Here is a 19494-nt window from a genome sequence, read left to right on the forward strand (position 1 = left end):
TGAATTGTGGCGGAGTATCCTTACAGGTAGAAAGTTCAAGACAAAATGTCATGTTTTTCACGAGTTCGCATTAACATGTAATCAAATATTAAATAAAGCATATTTGGCGTGCTGTCCGACGGGAGAGCTCTGAGCTCTCGTGACCATGCTTCTCCCGAACGTAGTTAAATAAACTTCAAATGGCAAAGTACTCTGAAAAGACAAGGTCGAATCATTCCAATAAACAAACAAATAAATCTTGTGATGGATATAAACAAATTAATATAGACTACTGAAACAAAATAGCATAAAACGGTCTGTTGGATGCTTGACCGTTATTTTAAAAGGGTTTAGGTGCCACAAAATGTGGCATACAAAGGCTTTCTCCCAGCGACAACCTAGCTGAAATAATACATGGAAATTAAAGGCCTGATTCTGGTGTTCGTAAAAAAGAGTGAATGGTTATCTAAGTGAACATCAAAACATTCTAAAAGGACAGCTTGGTTAACTGTTGCTATTTTCAAGACATGGCGAAATGAAACGCAGCAGGGACTTTGCTGAAATAAATGTTTTGTGCCTTCAACTGATGTAGGGAAAACTATTCAATATTCTTATGTGGCATGCTTGCTTGTGCTTTTCAGCATCCCTGCGCGTGTTCCGGCGAGCGGAAGGAGAACGGGACAGTAAAAGAGAGCAGAAAAGGAAAGCGTATTAGAACGAAACCCTGGCTGGATCCGTCCCCGACGTGTAGTTTTTTAATGGACTGCCCGACCTTTCGTTCTAAAGAGGCCTAAAGGTTACCGAGTCAATGTCCAGCATAGAGCCGGTCAGGGCTTAGCTCGGTAGGCATACGATTAAAGATCCCTATTTTGGCAGTAGCTTTCGCTTACGGCCATACTACCCTGAGCACGCCCGATCTCGTCCGATCTCGGAGGCTAAGCAGGGTCGGGCCTGGTTAGTACTTGGATGGGAGACCGCCTGGGAATACCAGGTGCTGTAAGCTTTTGAGTCTTCTTTCATCTGTACCGGAAGCCCTTCGCCCATGCTCGCTGTTCTCCTTTTACGCCGATTGGTGCATTTGCTTTCTGAGCTCTGCGCTGGCTCGTCTCTCCTCCGTTTCTCTGTGTCAAAGGGCCGGCTCAGTCTCGTCATTTTCCCTCTCATCCACCAGGGGGCGGTCAGACGCTTCATTTTTCTGTCTCTGCTCACTGTCCAAAAGAGCACGGCGGAGGAGCGCTAATAAGCATAGCGCTGTGTTGCAGGTGATTTACGCCTTTCACGTATCAGAACGTGCCAGAACGTGCTTGTCTGCTCTTTTAGGGGGAAAGTTGTTTACGTTGCCCCATTCGCAACTACAAGAAGGCTTTCTCCGATGTCCCTCAAGACGGACGGCCCGTGCAGACGTGAGATTTTCCTGTAGCGATTTATGGGGGGAAGTGGATAAGCAGAGCCATACGAAAGCTGTGCCAGGCCTTAACCGCCAATGATGAGACTTGTCTCTTTGTTTTCCATTGACCATAAGCAGGTGTAAACCGTTATCCTGTGGTCCATGACAGCACAAAGCTACTAATGATCACGAAAACACGTTTGCCTATAAAAGATTGTCACTTTTAGTCGGGTGACAAAACTCGAGATGATTTTCCATTCATGTTATCACTACCTAGCAAAGAATTTTCATTTTCTATGACTGAGTAGTGTACGAGGTTGCATCGATTTTATTCATTTATGTAAGTGTGTATTTATTCATTCATTCATTTTTTATTCGTTTAAATATATATATTATATTATTTATTTATTTTTATATATTTTTTTCTTCATTTTATATATATTATTTATTTTTTATATTATTATTTTTTTTAAAAAAAATTTATTCATTTATTTTTTATTTATATTGTTTTTTTTATATTTATTTTTTATTTATTTAATTAATTTATTTTTTTATTTATTTATTTTATTTTTTTATTCTTTTTTTTTTTTTTGCATATAATCCGTAATGAATTGTGGCGGAGTATCCTTACAGGTAGAAAGTTCAAGACAAAATGTCATGTTTTTCACGAGTTCGCATTAACATGTAATCAAATATTAAATAAAGCATATTTGGCGTGCTGTCCGACGGGAGAGCTCTGAGCTCTCGTGACCATGCTTCTCCCGAACGTAGTTAAATAAACTTCAAATGGCAAAGTACTCTGAAAAGACAAGGTCGAATCATTCCAATAAACAAACAAATAAATCTTGTGATGGATATAAACAAATTAATATAGACTACTGAAACAAAATAGCATAAAACGGTCTGTTGGATGCTTGACCGTTATTTTAAAAGGGTTTAGGTGCCACAAAATGTGGCATACAAAGGCTTTCTCCCAGCGACAACCTAGCTGAAATAATACATGGAAATTAAAGGCCTGATTCTGGTGTTCGTAAAAAAGAGTGAATGGTTATCTAAGTGAACATCAAAACATTCTAAAAGGACAGCTTGGTTAACTGTTGCTATTTTCAAGACATGGCGAAATGAAACGCAGCAGGGACTTTGCTGAAATAAATGTTTTGTGCCTTCAACTGATGTAGGGAAAACTATTCAATATTCTTATGTGGCATCAGGGGCGTCATGCACCAATTTTTTTTAAGGGGGCACAGTGTCAACAGCTCACAGAAATTTGTGCATACACAGACATCAAACGAAATATTATAGAGCTTTCAGTCTTTTCCATGGCACTTACATTTCTAACAATCTGAAAACCCCCGCTTTCATGCAAAAACCTCCAAAATAAGATTGATGACTAACTTTAATATCAAATACTATTCAATCGGAATAATGACACATTTGCATCATATTTACATCTGAAACGGCATGTTTTATTTATTTAAGTCTTAATGGCTTGTTTAATTGTGTCATTAATGCATTTTGCACAACAACTACATTATCATATAAAATTAATGTAATTTTAAATCCATAAAGTATATAAACAACGAAAATGACATAAGCTATAGCCACGTGATTGAGTTTAATGTTCAATAATGATTTAAAAAAATATGTTTAGATAAAATTATTAGAGGAACGGATTAAATTTTTGCATTAAATTTTACCTCATGTAAGCATGTGAGATTCCGCACCCGCGTGAACTCTGGTGAACTTTGGCGTTGTGCCAAGAAGATGAATCTCTACTAATATAACATTGAGACGGTCACATTTAAAACCAGACATGTTCTACACAGAGAATGTTAACTGCACATTACCGTACTGGGGTTTGGAAATGTTGTGAGCGTTTCTAACACGTTTTAATTCCTCAGATAGCCAAATGCAGCAGCAAGCCAGCAACAGCAGAGAGCTCGTGAGCGCGGCCAGACGCTGATGACGTCTGCGACTGCGCTCTGACTGCAGCGCCAGCTGCCGCCAGAATAAAAGTAATGTAACATGATCAGAACACTATCAAAACGGCGAAAATCTCCGAAAAGTGACAAGGATGCAGCACAGAATGTATAATATTGTGCATATTAAACAGATTAAAAGTCAAATAACAGATTAATGGACGCTTATTTGATTTTGAGGTTGGATGCTAAATCCATTGGCTCAAAAAAACCAAGGGGGCAGGTGCCCCCTCAGTTTGAATGGGCATGACGCCTCTGTGTGGCATGCTTGCTTGTGCTTTTCAGCATCCCTGCGCGTGTTCCGGCGAGCGGAAGGAGAACGGGACAGTAAAAGAGAGCAGAAAAGGAAAGCGTATTAGAACGAAACCCTGGCTGGATCCGTCCCCGACGTGTAGTTTTTTAATGGACTGCCCGACCTTTCGTTCTAAAGAGGCCTAAAGGTTACCGAGTCAATGTCCAGCATAGAGCCGGTCAGGGCTTAGCTCGGTTGGCATACGATTAAAGATTCCTATTTTGGCAGTAGCTTTCGCTTACGGCCATACCACCCTGAGCACGCCCGATCTCGTCCGATCTCGGAAGCTAAGCAGGGTCGGGCCTGGTTAGTACTTGGATGGGAGACCGCCTGGGAATACCAGGTGCTGTAAGCTTTTGAGTCTTCTTTCATCTGTACCGGAAGCCCTTCGCCCATGCTCGCTGTTCTCCTTTTACGCCGATTGGTGCATTTGCTTTCTGAGCTCTGCGCTGGCTCGTCTCTCCTCCGTTTCTCTGTGTCAAAGGGCCGGCTCAGTCTCGTCATTTTCCCTCTCATCCACCAGGGGGCGGTCAGACGCTTCATTTTTCTGTCTCTGCTCACTGTCCAAAAGAGCACGGCGGAGGAGCGCTAATAAGCATAGCGCTGTGTTGCAGGTGATTTACGCCTTTCACGTATCAGAACGTGCCAGAACGTGCTTGTCTGCTCTTTTAGGGGGAAAGTTGTTTACGTTGCCCCATTCGCAACTACAAGAAGGCTTTCTCCGATGTCCCTCAAGACGGACGGCCCGTGCAGACGTGAGATTTTCCTGTAGCGATTTATGGGGGGAAGTGGATAAGCAGAGCCATACGAAAGCTGTGCCAGGCCTTAACCGCCAATGATGAGACTTGTCTCTTTGTTTTCCATTGACCATAAGCAGGTGTAAACCGTTATCCTGTGGTCCATGACAGCACAAAGCTACTAATGATCACGAAAACACGTTTGCCTATAAAAGATTGTCACTTTTAGTCGGGTGACAAAACTCGAGATGATTTTCCATTCATGTTATCACTACCTAGCAAAGAATTTTCATTTTCTATGACTGAGTAGTGTACGAGGTTGCATCGATTTTATTCATTTATGTAAGTGTGTATTTATTCATTCATTCATTTTTTATTCGTTTAAATATATATATTATATTATTTATTTATTTTTATATATTTTTTTCTTCATTTTATATATATTATTTATTTTTTATATTATTATTTTTTTTTAAAAAAATTTATTCATTTATTTTTTATTTATATTGTTTTTTTTATATTTATTTTTTATTTATTTAATTAATTTATTTTTTTATTTATTTATTTTATTTTTTTATTCTTTTTTTTTTTTTTTTTGCATATAATCCGTAATGAATTGTGGCGGAGTATCCTTACAGGTAGAAAGTTCAAGACAAAATGTCATGTTTTTCACGAGTTCGCATTAACATGTAATCAAATATTAAATAAAGCATATTTGGCGTGCTGTCCGACGGGAGAGCTCTGAGCTCTCGTGACCATGCTTCTCCCGAACGTAGTTAAATAAACTTCAAATGGCAAAGTACTCTGAAAAGACAAGGTCGAATCATTCCAATAAACAAACAAATAAATCTTGTGATGGATATAAACAAATTAATATAGACTACTGAAACAAAATAGCATAAAACGGTCTGTTGGATGCTTGACCGTTATTTTAAAAGGGTTTAGGTGCCACAAAATGTGGCATACAAAGGCTTTCTCCCAGCGACAACCTAGCTGAAATAATACATGGAAATTAAAGGCCTGATTCTGGTGTTCGTAAAAAAGAGTGAATGGTTATCTAAGTGAACATCAAAACATTCTAAAAGGACAGCTTGGTTAACTGTTGCTATTTTCAAGACATGGCGAAATGAAACGCAGCAGGGACTTTGCTGAAATAAATGTTTTGTGCCTTCAACTGATGTAGGGAAAACTATTCAATATTCTTATGTGGCATGCTTGCTTGTGCTTTTCAGCATCCCTGCGCGTGTTCCGGCGAGCGGAAGGAGAACGGGACAGTAAAAGAGAGCAGAAAAGGAAAGCGTATTAGAACGAAACCCTGGCTGGATCCGTCCCCGACGTGTAGTTTTTTAATGGACTGCCCGACCTTTCGTTCTAAAGAGGCCTAAAGGTTACCGAGTCAATGTCCAGCATAGAGCCGGTCAGGGCTTAGCTCGGTAGGCATACGATTAAAGATCCCTATTTTGGCAGTAGCTTTCGCTTACGGCCATACCACCCTGAGCACGCCCGATCTCGTCCGATCTCGGAGGCTAAGCAGGGTCGGGCCTGGTTAGTACTTGGATGGGAGACCGCCTGGGAATACCAGGTGCTGTAAGCTTTTGAGTCTTCTTTCATCTGTACCGGAAGCCCTTCGCCCATGCTCGCTGTTCTCCTTTTACGCCGATTGGTGCATTTGCTTTCTGAGCTCTGCGCTGGCTCGTCTCTCCTCCGTTTCTCTGTGTCAAAGGGCCGGCTCAGTCTCGTCATTTTCCCTCTCATCCACCAGGGGGCGGTCAGACGCTTCATTTTTCTGTCTCTGCTCACTGTCCAAAAGAGCACGGCGGAGGAGCGCTAATAAGCATAGCGCTGTGTTGCAGGTGATTTACGCCTTTCACGTATCAGAACGTGCCAGAACGTGCTTGTCTGCTCTTTTAGGGGGAAAGTTGTTTACGTTGCCCCATTCGCAACTACAAGAAGGCTTTCTCCGATGTCCCTCAAGACGGACGGCCCGTGCAGACGTGAGATTTTCCTGTAGCGATTTATGGGGGGAAGTGGATAAGCAGAGCCATACGAAAGCTGTGCCAGGCCTTAACCGCCAATGATGAGACTTGTCTCTTTGTTTTCCATTGACCATAAGCAGGTGTAAACCGTTATCCTGTGGTCCATGACAGCACAAAGCTACTAATGATCACGAAAACACGTTTGCCTATAAAAGATTGTCACTTTTAGTCGGGTGACAAAACTCGAGATGATTTTCCATTCATGTTATCACTACCTAGCAAAGAATTTTCATTTTCTATGACTGAGTAGTGTACGAGGTTGCATCGATTTTATTCATTTATGTAAGTGTGTATTTATTCATTCATTCATTTTTTATTCGTTTAAATATATATATTATATTATTTATTTATTTTTATATATTTTTTTCTTCATTTTATATATATTATTTATTTTTTATATTATTATTTTTTTTAAAAAAAATTTATTCATTTATTTTTTATTTATATTGTTTTTTTATATTTATTTTTTATTTATTTAATTAATTTATTTTTTTATTTATTTATTTTATTTTTTTATTCTTTTTTTTTTTTTTGCATATAATCCGTAATGAATTGTGGCGGAGTATCCTTACAGGTAGAAAGTTCAAGACAAAATGTCATGTTTTTCACGAGTTCGCATTAACATGTAATCAAATATTAAATAAAGCATATTTGGCGTGCTGTCCGACGGGAGAGCTCTGAGCTCTCGTGACCATGCTTCTCCCGAACGTAGTTAAATAAACTTCAAATGGCAAAGTACTCTGAAAAGACAAGGTCGAATCATTCCAATAAACAAACAAATAAATCTTGTGATGGATATAAACAAATTAATATAGACTACTGAAACAAAATAGCATAAAACGGTCTGTTGGATGCTTGACCGTTATTTTAAAAGGGTTTAGGTGCCACAAAATGTGGCATACAAAGGCTTTCTCCCAGCGACAACCTAGCTGAAATAATACATGGAAATTAAAGGCCTGATTCTGGTGTTCGTAAAAAAGAGTGAATGGTTATCTAAGTGAACATCAAAACATTCTAAAAGGACAGCTTGGTTAACTGTTGCTATTTTCAAGACATGGCGAAATGAAACGCAGCAGGGACTTTGCTGAAATAAATGTTTTGTGCCTTCAACTGATGTAGGGAAAACTATTCAATATTCTTATGTGGCATCAGGGGCGTCATGCACCAATTTTTTTTAAGGGGGCACAGTGTCAACAGCTCACAGAAATTTGTGCATACACAGACATCAAACGAAATATTATAGAGCTTTCAGTCTTTTCCATGGCACTTACATTTCTAACAATCTGAAAACCCCCGCTTTCATGCAAAAACCTCCAAAATAAGATTGATGACTAACTTTAATATCAAATACTATTCAATCGGAATAATGACACATTTGCATCATATTTACATCTGAAACGGCATGTTTTATTTATTTAAGTCTTAATGGCTTGTTTAATTGTGTCATTAATGCATTTTGCACAACAACTACATTATCATATAAAATTAATGTAATTTTAAATCCATAAAGTATATAAACAACGAAAATGACATAAGCTATAGCCACGTGATTGAGTTTAATGTTCAATAATGATTTAAAAAAATATGTTTAGATAAAATTATTAGAGGAACGGATTAAATTTTTGCATTAAATTTTACCTCATGTAAGCATGTGAGATTCCGCACCCGCGTGAACTCTGGTGAACTTTGGCGTTGTGCCAAGAAGATGAATCTCTACTAATATAACATTGAGACGGTCACATTTAAAACCAGACATGTTCTACACAGAGAATGTTAACTGCACATTACCGTACTGGGGTTTGGAAATGTTGTGAGCGTTTCTAACACGTTTTAATTCCTCAGATAGCCAAATGCAGCAGCAAGCCAGCAACAGCAGAGAGCTCGTGAGCGCGGCCAGACGCTGATGACGTCTGCGACTGCGCTCTGACTGCAGCGCCAGCTGCCGCCAGAATAAAAGTAATGTAACATGATCAGAACACTATCAAAACGGCGAAAATCTCCGAAAAGTGACAAGGATGCAGCACAGAATGTATAATATTGTGCATATTAAACAGATTAAAAGTCAAATAACAGATTAATGGACGCTTATTTGATTTTGAGGTTGGATGCTAAATCCATTGGCTCAAAAAAACCAAGGGGGCAGGTGCCCCCTCAGTTTGAATGGGCATGACGCCTCTGTGTGGCATGCTTGCTTGTGCTTTTCAGCATCCCTGCGCGTGTTCCGGCGAGCGGAAGGAGAACGGGACAGTAAAAGAGAGCAGAAAAGGAAAGCGTATTAGAACGAAACCCTGGCTGGATCCGTCCCCGACGTGTAGTTTTTTAATGGACTGCCCGACCTTTCGTTCTAAAGAGGCCTAAAGGTTACCGAGTCAATGTCCAGCATAGAGCCGGTCAGGGCTTAGCTCGGTTGGCATACGATTAAAGATCCCTATTTTGGCAGTAGCTTTCGCTTACGGCCATACCACCCTGAGCACGCCCGATCTCGTCCGATCTCGGAAGCTAAGCAGGGTCGGGCCTGGTTAGTACTTGGATGGGAGACCGCCTGGGAATACCAGGTGCTGTAAGCTTTTGAGTCTTCTTTCATCTGTACCGGAAGCCCTTCGCCCATGCTCGCTGTTCTCCTTTTACGCCGATTGGTGCATTTGCTTTCTGAGCTCTGCGCTGGCTCGTCTCTCCTCCGTTTCTCTGTGTCAAAGGGCCGGCTCAGTCTCGTCATTTTCCCTCTCATCCACCAGGGGGCGGTCAGACGCTTCATTTTTCTGTCTCTGCTCACTGTCCAAAAGAGCACGGCGGAGGAGCGCTAATAAGCATAGCGCTGTGTTGCAGGTGATTTACGCCTTTCACGTATCAGAACGTGCCAGAACGTGCTTGTCTGCTCTTTTAGGGGGAAAGTTGTTTACGTTGCCCCATTCGCAACTACAAGAAGGCTTTCTCCGATGTCCCTCAAGACGGACGGCCCGTGCAGACGTGAGATTTTCCTGTAGCGATTTATGGGGGGAAGTGGATAAGCAGAGCCATACGAAAGCTGTGCCAGGCCTTAACCGCCAATGATGAGACTTGTCTCTTTGTTTTCCATTGACCATAAGCAGGTGTAAACCGTTATCCTGTGGTCCATGACAGCACAAAGCTACTAATGATCACGAAAACACGTTTGCCTATAAAAGATTGTCACTTTTAGTCGGGTGACAAAACTCGAGATGATTTTCCATTCATGTTATCACTACCTAGAAAAGAATTTTCATTTTCTATGACTGAGTAGTGTACGAGGTTGCATCGATTTTATTCATTTATGTAAGTGTGTATTTATTCATTCATTCATTTTTTATTCGTTTAAATATATATATTATATTATTTATTTATTTTTATATATTTTTTTCTTCATTTTATATATATTATTTATTTTTTATATTATTATTTTTTTTTAAAAAAATTTATTCATTTATTTTTTATTTATATTGTTTTTTTTATATTTATTTTTTATTTATTTAATTAATTTATTTTTTTATTTATTTATTTTATTTTTTTATTCTTTTTTTTTTTTTTTTTGCATATAATCCGTAATGAATTGTGGCGGAGTATCCTTACAGGTAGAAAGTTCAAGACAAAATGTCATGTTTTTCACGAGTTCGCATTAACATGTAATCAAATATTAAATAAAGCATATTTGGCGTGCTGTCCGACGGGAGAGCTCTGAGCTCTCGTGACCATGCTTCTCCCGAACGTAGTTAAATAAACTTCAAATGGCAAAGTACTCTGAAAAGACAAGGTCGAATCATTCCAATAAACAAACAAATAAATCTTGTGATGGATATAAACAAATTAATATAGACTACTGAAACAAAATAGCATAAAACGGTCTGTTGGATGCTTGACCGTTATTTTAAAAGGGTTTAGGTGCCACAAAATGTGGCATACAAAGGCTTTCTCCCAGCGACAACCTAGCTGAAATAATACATGGAAATTAAAGGCCTGATTCTGGTGTTCGTAAAAAAGAGTGAATGGTTATCTAAGTGAACATCAAAACATTCTAAAAGGACAGCTTGGTTAACTGTTGCTATTTTCAAGACATGGCGAAATGAAACGCAGCAGGGACTTTGCTGAAATAAATGTTTTGTGCCTTCAACTGATGTAGGGAAAACTATTCAATATTCTTATGTGGCATGCTTGCTTGTGCTTTTCAGCATCCCTGCGCGTGTTCCGGCGAGCGGAAGGAGAACGGGACAGTAAAAGAGAGCAGAAAAGGAAAGCGTATTAGAACGAAACCCTGGCTGGATCCGTCCCCGACGTGTAGTTTTTTAATGGACTGCCCGACCTTTCGTTCTAAAGAGGCCTAAAGGTTACCGAGTCAATGTCCAGCATAGAGCCGGTCAGGGCTTAGCTCGGTAGGCATACGATTAAAGATCCCTATTTTGGCAGTAGCTTTCGCTTACGGCCATACCACCCTGAGCACGCCCGATCTCGTCCGATCTCGGAGGCTAAGCAGGGTCGGGCCTGGTTAGTACTTGGATGGGAGACCGCCTGGGAATACCAGGTGCTGTAAGCTTTTGAGTCTTCTTTCATCTGTACCGGAAGCCCTTCGCCCATGCTCGCTGTTCTCCTTTTACGCCGATTGGTGCATTTGCTTTCTGAGCTCTGCGCTGGCTCGTCTCTCCTCCGTTTCTCTGTGTCAAAGGGCCGGCTCAGTCTCGTCATTTTCCCTCTCATCCACCAGGGGGCGGTCAGACGCTTCATTTTTCTGTCTCTGCTCACTGTCCAAAAGAGCACGGCGGAGGAGCGCTAATAAGCATAGCGCTGTGTTGCAGGTGATTTACGCCTTTCACGTATCAGAACGTGCCAGAACGTGCTTGTCTGCTCTTTTAGGGGGAAAGTTGTTTACGTTGCCCCATTCGCAACTACAAGAAGGCTTTCTCCGATGTCCCTCAAGACGGACGGCCCGTGCAGACGTGAGATTTTCCTGTAGCGATTTATGGGGGGAAGTGGATAAGCAGAGCCATACGAAAGCTGTGCCAGGCCTTAACCGCCAATGATGAGACTTGTCTCTTTGTTTTCCATTGACCATAAGCAGGTGTAAACCGTTATCCTGTGGTCCATGACAGCACAAAGCTACTAATGATCACGAAAACACGTTTGCCTATAAAAGATTGTCACTTTTAGTCGGGTGACAAAACTCGAGATGATTTTCCATTCATGTTATCACTACCTAGCAAAGAATTTTCATTTTCTATGACTGAGTAGTGTACGAGGTTGCATCGATTTTATTCATTTATGTAAGTGTGTATTTATTCATTCATTCATTTTTTATTCGTTTAAATATATATATTATATTATTTATTTATTTTTATATATTTTTTTCTTCATTTTATATATATTATTTATTTTTTATATTATTATTTTTTTTAAAAAAAAATTATTCATTTATTTTTTATTTATATTGTTTTTTTTATATTTATTTTTTATTTATTTAATTAATTTATTTTTTTATTTATTTATTTTATTTTTTTATTCTTTTTTTTTTTTTTTGCATATAATCCGTAATGAATTGTGGCGGAGTATCCTTACAGGTAGAAAGTTCAAGACAAAATGTCATGTTTTTCACGAGTTCGCATTAACATGTAATCAAATATTAAATAAAGCATATTTGGCGTGCTGTCCGACGGGAGAGCTCTGAGCTCTCGTGACCATGCTTCTCCCGAACGTAGTTAAATAAACTTCAAATGGCAAAGTACTCTGAAAAGACAAGGTCGAATCATTCCAATAAACAAACAAATAAATCTTGTGATGGATATAAACAAATTAATATAGACTACTGAAACAAAATAGCATAAAACGGTCTGTTGGATGCTTGACCGTTATTTTAAAAGGGTTTAGGTGCCACAAAATGTGGCATACAAAGGCTTTCTCCCAGCGACAACCTAGCTGAAATAATACATGGAAATTAAAGGCCTGATTCTGGTGTTCGTAAAAAAGAGTGAATGGTTATCTAAGTGAACATCAAAACATTCTAAAAGGACAGCTTGGTTAACTGTTGCTATTTTCAAGACATGGCGAAATGAAACGCAGCAGGGACTTTGCTGAAATAAATGTTTTGTGCCTTCAACTGATGTAGGGAAAACTATTCAATATTCTTATGTGGCATGCTTGCTTGTGCTTTTCAGCATCCCTGCGCGTGTTCCGGCGAGCGGAAGGAGAACGGGACAGTAAAAGAGAGCAGAAAAGGAAAGCGTATTAGAACGAAACCCTGGCTGGATCCGTCCCCGACGTGTAGTTTTTTAATGGACTGCCCGACCTTTCGTTCTAAAGAGGCCTAAAGGTTACCGAGTCGATGTCCAGCATAGAGCCGGTCAGGGCTTAGCTCGGTAGGCATACGATTAAAGATCCCTATTTTGGCAGTAGCTTTCGCTTACGGCCATACCACCCTGAGCACGCCCGATCTCGTCCGATCTCGGAAGCTAAGCAGGGTCGGGCCTGGTTAGTACTTGGATGGGAGACCGCCTGGGAATACCAGGTGCTGTAAGCTTTTGAGTCTTCTTTCATCTGTACCGGAAGCCCTTCGCCCATGCTCGCTGTTCTCCTTTTACGCCGATTGGTGCATTTGCTTTCTGAGCTCTGCGCTGGCTCGTCTCTCCTCCGTTTCTCTGTGTCAAAGGGCCGGCTCAGTCTCGTCATTTTCCCTCTCATCCACCAGGGGGCGGTCAGACGCTTCATTTTTCTGTCTCTGCTCACTGTCCAAAAGAGCACGGCGGAGGAGCGCTAATAAGCATAGCGCTGTGTTGCAGGTGATTTACGCCTTTCACGTATCAGAACGTGCCAGAACGTGCTTGTCTGCTCTTTTAGGGGGAAAGTTGTTTACGTTGCCCCATTCGCAACTACAAGAAGGCTTTCTCCGATGTCCCTCAAGACGGACGGCCCGTGCAGACGTGAGATTTTCCTGTAGCGATTTATGGGGGGAAGTGGATAAGCAGAGCCATACGAAAGCTGTGCCAGGCCTTAACCGCCAATGATGAGACTTGTCTCTTTGTTTTCCATTGACCATAAGCAGGTGTAAACCGTTATCCTGTGGTCCATGACAGCACAAAGCTACTAATGATCACGAAAACACGTTTGCCTATAAAAGATTGTCACTTTTAGTCGGGTGACAAAACTCGAGATGATTTTCCATTCATGTTATCACTACCTAGCAAAGAATTTTCATTTTCTATGACTGAGTAGTGTACGAGGTTGCATCGATTTTATTCATTTATGTAAGTGTGTATTTATTCATTCATTCATTTTTTATTCGTTTAAATATATATATTATATTATTTATTTATTTTTATATATTTTTTTCTTCATTTTATATATATTATTTATTTTTTATATTATTATTTTTTTTAAAAAAAATTTATTCATTTATTTTTTATTTATATTGTTTTTTTTATATTTATTTTTTATTTATTTAATTAATTTATTTTTTTATTTATTTATTTTATTTTTTTATTCTTTTTTTTTTTTTTTGCATATAATCCGTAATGAATTGTGGCGGAGTATCCTTACAGGTAGAAAGTTCAAGACAAAATGTCATGTTTTTCACGAGTTCGCATTAACATGTAATCAAATATTAAATAAAGCATATTTGGCGTGCTGTCCGACGGGAGAGCTCTGAGCTCTCGTGACCATGCTTCTCCCGAACGTAGTTAAATAAACTTCAAATGGCAAAGTACTCTGAAAAGACAAGGTCGAATCATTCCAATAAACAAACAAATAAATCTTGTGATGGATATAAACAAATTAATATAGACTACTGAAACAAAATAGCATAAAACGGTCTGTTGGATGCTTGACCGTTATTTTAAAAGGGTTTAGGTGCCACAAAATGTGGCATACAAAGGCTTTCTCCCAGCGACAACCTAGCTGAAATAATACATGGAAATTAAAGGCCTGATTCTGGTGTTCGTAAAAAAGAGTGAATGGTTATCTAAGTGAACATCAAAACATTCTAAAAGGACAGCTTGGTTAACTGTTGCTATTTTCAAGACATGGCGAAATGAAACGCAGCAGGGACTTTGCTGAAATAAATGTTTTGTGCCTTCAACTGATGTAGGGAAAACTATTCAATATTCTTATGTGGCATCAGGGGCGTCATGCACCAATTTTTTTTAAGGGGGCACAGTGTCAACAGCTCACAGAAATTTGTGCATACACAGACATCAAACGAAATATTATAGAGCTTTCAGTCTTTTCCATGGCACTTACATTTCTAACAATCTGAAAACCCCCGCTTTCATGCAAAAACCTCCAAAATAAGATTGATGACTAACTTTAATATCAAATACTATTCAATCGGAATAATGACACATTTGCATCATATTTACATCTGAAACGGCATGTTTTATTTATTTAAGTCTTAATGGCTTGTTTAATTGTGTCATTAATGCATTTTGCACAACAACTACATTATCATATAAAATTAATGTAATTTTAAATCCATAAAGTATATAAACAACGAAAATGACATAAGCTATAGCCACGTGATTGAGTTTAATGTTCAATAATGATTTAAAAAAATATGTTTAGATAAAATTATTAGAGGAACGGATTAAATTTTTGCATTAAATTTTACCTCATGTAAGCATGTGAGATTCCGCACCCGCGTGAACTCTGGTGAACTTTGGCGTTGTGCCAAGAAGATGAATCTCTACTAATATAACATTGAGACGGTCACATTTAAAACCAGACATGTTCTACACAGAGAAGGTTAACTGCACATTACCGTACTGGGGTTTGGAAATGTTGTGAGCGTTTCTAACACGTTTTAATTCCTCAGATAGCCAAATGCAGCAGCAAGCCAGCAACAGCAGAGAGCTCGTGAGCGCGGCCAGACGCTGATGACGTCTGCGACTGCGCTCTGACTGCAGCGCCAGCTGCCGCCAGAATAAAAGTAATGTAACATGATCAGAACACTATCAAAACGGCGAAAATCTCCGAAAAGTGACAAGGATGCAGCACAGAATGTATAATATTGTGCATATTAAACAGATTAAAAGTCAAATAACAGATTAATGGACGCTTATTTGATTTTGAGGTTGGATGCTAAATCCATTGGCTCAAAAAAACCAAGGGGGCAGGTGCCCCCTCAGTTTGAATGGGCATGACGCCTCTGTGTGGCATGCTTGCTTGTGCTTTTCAGCATCCCTGCGCGTGTTCCGGCGAGCGGAAGGAGAACGGGACAGTAAAAGAGAGCAGAAAAGGAAAGCGTATTAGAACGAAACCCTGGCTGGATCCGTCCCCGACGTGTAGTTTTTTAATGGACTGCCCGACCTTTCGTTCTAAAGAGGCCTAAAGGTTACCGAGTCAATGTCCAGCATAGAGCCGGTCAGGGCTTAGCTCGGTTGGCATACGATTAAAGATCCCTATTTTGGCAGTAGCTTTCGCTTACGGCCATACCACCCTGAGCACGCCCGATCTCGTCCGATCTCGGAAGCTAAGCAGGGTCGGGCCTGGTTAGTACTTGGATGGGAGACCGCCTGGGAATACCAGGTGCTGTAAGCTTTTGAGTCTTCTTTCATCTGTACCGGAAGCCCTTCGCCCATGCTCGCTGTTCTCCTTTTACGCCGATTGGTGCATTTGCTTTCTGAGCTCTGCGCTGGCTCGTCTCTCCTCCGTTTCTCTGTGTCAAAGGGCCGGCTCAGTCTCGTCATTTTCCCTCTCATCCACCAGGGGGCGGTCAGACGCTTCATTTTTCTGTCTCTGCTCACTGTCCAAAAGAGCACGGCGGAGGAGCGCTAATAAGCATAGCGCTGTGTTGCAGGTGATTTACGCCTTTCACGTATCAGAACGTGCCAGAACGTGCTTGTCTGCTCTTTTAGGGGGAAAGTTGTTTACGTTGCCCCATTCGCAACTACAAGAAGGCTTTCTCCGATGTCCCTCAAGACGGACGGCCCGTGCAGACGTGAGATTTTCCTGTAGCGATTTATGGGGGGAAGTGGATAAGCAGAGCCATACGAAAGCTGTGCCAGGCCTTAACCGCCAATGATGAGACTTGTCTCTTTGTTTTCCATTGACCATAAGCAGGTGTAAACCGTTATCCTGTGGTCCATGACAGCACAAAGCTACTAATGATCACGAAAACACGTTTGCCTATAAAAGATTGTCACTTTTAGTCGGGTGACAAAACTCGAGATGATTTTCCATTCATGTTATCACTACCTAGCAAAGAATTTTCATTTTCTATGACTGAGTAGTGTACGAGGTTGCATCGATTTTATTCATTTATGTAAGTGTGTATTTATTCATTCATTCATTTTTTATTCGTTTAAATATATATATTATATTATTTATTTATTTTTATATATTTTTTTCTTCATTTTATATATATTATTTATTTTTTATATTATTATTTTTTTTTAAAAAAATTTATTCATTTATTTTTTATTTATATTGTTTTTTTTATATTTATTTTTTATTTATTTAATTAATTTATTTTTTTATTTATTTATTTTATTTTTTTATTCTTTTTTTTTTTTTTTTTGCATATAATCCGTAATGAATTGTGGCGGAGTATCCTTACAGGTAGAAAGTTCAAGACAAAATGTCATGTTTTTCACGAGTTCGCATTAACATGTAATCAAATATTAAATAAAGCATATTTGGCGTGCTGTCCGACGGGAGAGCTCTGAGCTCTCGTGACCATGCTTCTCCCGAACGTAGTTAAATAAACTTCAAATGGCAAAGTACTCTGAAAAGACAAGGTCGAATCATTCCAATAAACAAACAAATAAATCTTGTGATGGATATAAACAAATTAATATAGACTACTGAAACAAAATAGCATAAAACGGTCTGTTGGATGCTTGACCGTTATTTTAAAAGGGTTTAGGTGCCACAAAATGTGGCATACAAAGGCTTTCTCCCAGCGACAACCTAGCTGAAATAATACATGGAAATTAAAGGCCTGATTCTGGTGTTCGTAAAAAAGAGTGAATGGTTATCTAAGTGAACATCAAAACATTCTAAAAGGACAGCTTGGTTAACTGTTGCTATTTTCAAGACATGGCGAAATGAAACGCAGCAGGGACTTTGCTGAAATAAATGTTTTGTGCCTTCAACTGATGTAGGGAAAACTATTCAATATTCTTATGTGGCATGCTTGCTTGTGCTTTTCAGCATCCCTGCGCGTGTTCCGGCGAGCGGAAGGAGAACGGGACAGTAAAAGAGAGCAGAAAAGGAAAGCGTATTAGAACGAAACCCTGGCTGGATCCGTCCCCGACGTGTAGTTTTTTAATGGACTGCCCGACCTTTCGTTCTAAAGAGGCCTAAAGGTTACCGAGTCGATGTCCAGCATAGAGCCGGTCAGGGCTTAGCTCGGTAGGCATACGATTAAAGATCCCTATTTTGGCAGTAGCTTTCGCTTACGGCCATACCACCCTGAGCACGCCCGATCTCGTCCGATCTCGGAAGCTAAGCAGGGTCGGGCCTGGTTAGTACTTGGATGGGAGACCGCCTGGGAATACCAGGTGCTGTAAGCTTTTGAGTCTTCTTTCATCTGTACCGGAAGCCCTTCGCCCATGCTCGCTGTTCTCCTTTTACGCCGATTGGTGCATTTGCTTTCTGAGCTCTGCGCTGGCTCGTCTCTCCTCCGTTTCTCTGTGTCAAAGGGCCGGCTCAGTCTCGTCATTTTCCCTCTCATCCACCAGGGGGCGGTCAGACGCTTCATTTTTCTGTCTCTGCTCACTGTCCAAAAGAGCACGGCGGAGGAGCGCTAATAAGCATAGCGCTGTGTTGCAGGTGATTTACGCCTTTCACGTATCAGAACGTGCCAGAACGTGCTTGTCTGCTCTTTTAGGGGGAAAGTTGTTTACGTTGCCCCATTCGCAACTACAAGAAGGCTTTCTCCGATGTCCCTCAAGACGGACGGCCCGTGCAGACGTGAGATTTTCCTGTAGCGATTTATGGGGGGAAGTGGATAAGCAGAGCCATACGAAAGCTGTGCCAGGCCTTAACCGCCAATGATGAGACTTGTCTCTTTGTTTTCCATTGACCATAAGCAGGTGTAAACCGTTATCCTGTGGTCCATGACAGCACAAAGCTACTAATGATCACGAAAACACGTTTGCCTATAAAAGATTGTCACTTTTAGTCGGGTGACAAAACTCGAGATGATTTTCCATTCATGTTATCACTACCTAGCAAAGAATTTTCATTTTCTATGACTGAGTAGTGTACGAGGTTGCATCGATTTTATTCATTTATGTAAGTGTGTATTTATTCATTCATTCATTTTTTATTCGTTTAAATATATATATTATATTATTTATTTATTTTTATATATTTTTTTCTTCATTTTATATATATTATTTATTTTTTATATTATTATTTTTTTTTTAAAAAATTTATTCATTTATTTTTTATTTATATTGTTTTTTTTATATTTATTTTTTATTTATTTAATTAATTTATTTTTTTATTTATTTATTTTATTTTTTTATTCTTTTTTTTTTTTTTTTGCATATAATCCGTAATGAATTGTGGCGGAGTATCCTTACAGGTAGAAAGTTCAAGACAAAATGTCATGTTTTTCACGAGTTCGCATTAACATGTAATCAAATATTAAATAAAGCATATTTGGCGTGCTGTCCGACGGGAGAGCTCTGAGCTCTCGTGACCATGCTTCTCCCGAACGTAGTTAAATAAACTTCAAATGGCAAAGTACTCTGAAAAGACAAGGTCGAATCATTCCAATAAACAAACAAATAAATCTTGTGATGGATATAAACAAATTAATATAGACTACTGAAACAAAATAGCATAAAACGGTCTGTTGGATGCTTGACCGTTATTTTAAAAGGGTTTAGGTGCCACAAAATGTGGCATACAAAGGCTTTCTCCCAGCGACAACCTAGCTGAAATAATACATGGAAATTAAAGGCCTGATTCTGGTGTTCGTAAAAAAGAGTGAATGGTTATCTAAGTGAACATCAAAACATTCTAAAAGGACAGCTTGGTTAACTGTTGCTATTTTCAAGACATGGCGAAATGAAACGCAGCAGGGACTTTGCTGAAATAAATGTTTTGTGCCTTCAACTGATGTAGGGAAAACTATTCAATA

General features: G+C 39.5%; 8 non-coding genes across 8 annotated transcripts; all 8 read left to right on the top strand.

Moving 5' to 3' along the window:
* The first annotated feature begins 863 nt into the window (after nucleotides 1-863).
* Nucleotides 864-982, top strand: LOC135765344 (5S ribosomal RNA). The gene has a single exon (XR_010540659.1). It is a non-coding gene; the product is annotated as a 5S ribosomal RNA (ribosomal RNA).
* Nucleotides 983-3873: 2891 nt separating this feature from the next.
* On the top strand, nucleotides 3874-3992 carry LOC135765295 (5S ribosomal RNA). Its single transcript, XR_010540612.1, has one exon. It is a non-coding gene; the product is annotated as a 5S ribosomal RNA (ribosomal RNA).
* Nucleotides 3993-5849: 1857 nt separating this feature from the next.
* Nucleotides 5850-5968, top strand: LOC135765333 (5S ribosomal RNA). Its single transcript, XR_010540649.1, has one exon. It is a non-coding gene; the product is annotated as a 5S ribosomal RNA (ribosomal RNA).
* A 2890-nt stretch (nucleotides 5969-8858) lies between these two features.
* On the top strand, nucleotides 8859-8977 carry LOC135765296 (5S ribosomal RNA). The gene has a single exon (XR_010540613.1). It is a non-coding gene; the product is annotated as a 5S ribosomal RNA (ribosomal RNA).
* A 1857-nt stretch (nucleotides 8978-10834) lies between these two features.
* Nucleotides 10835-10953, top strand: LOC135765334 (5S ribosomal RNA). Its single transcript, XR_010540650.1, has one exon. It is a non-coding gene; the product is annotated as a 5S ribosomal RNA (ribosomal RNA).
* Nucleotides 10954-12808: 1855 nt separating this feature from the next.
* On the top strand, nucleotides 12809-12927 carry LOC135765297 (5S ribosomal RNA). Its single transcript, XR_010540614.1, has one exon. It is a non-coding gene; the product is annotated as a 5S ribosomal RNA (ribosomal RNA).
* Nucleotides 12928-15819: 2892 nt separating this feature from the next.
* On the top strand, nucleotides 15820-15938 carry LOC135765298 (5S ribosomal RNA). Its single transcript, XR_010540615.1, has one exon. It is a non-coding gene; the product is annotated as a 5S ribosomal RNA (ribosomal RNA).
* Nucleotides 15939-17795: 1857 nt separating this feature from the next.
* Nucleotides 17796-17914, top strand: LOC135765299 (5S ribosomal RNA). Its single transcript, XR_010540616.1, has one exon. It is a non-coding gene; the product is annotated as a 5S ribosomal RNA (ribosomal RNA).
* Nucleotides 17915-19494: the final 1580 nt, after the last annotated feature.

The sequence above is a fragment of the Paramisgurnus dabryanus genome, chromosome 13, assembly GCF_030506205.2.
Source record: "Paramisgurnus dabryanus chromosome 13, PD_genome_1.1, whole genome shotgun sequence".
Classification (NCBI taxonomy): domain Eukaryota; kingdom Metazoa; phylum Chordata; class Actinopteri; order Cypriniformes; family Cobitidae; genus Paramisgurnus; species Paramisgurnus dabryanus.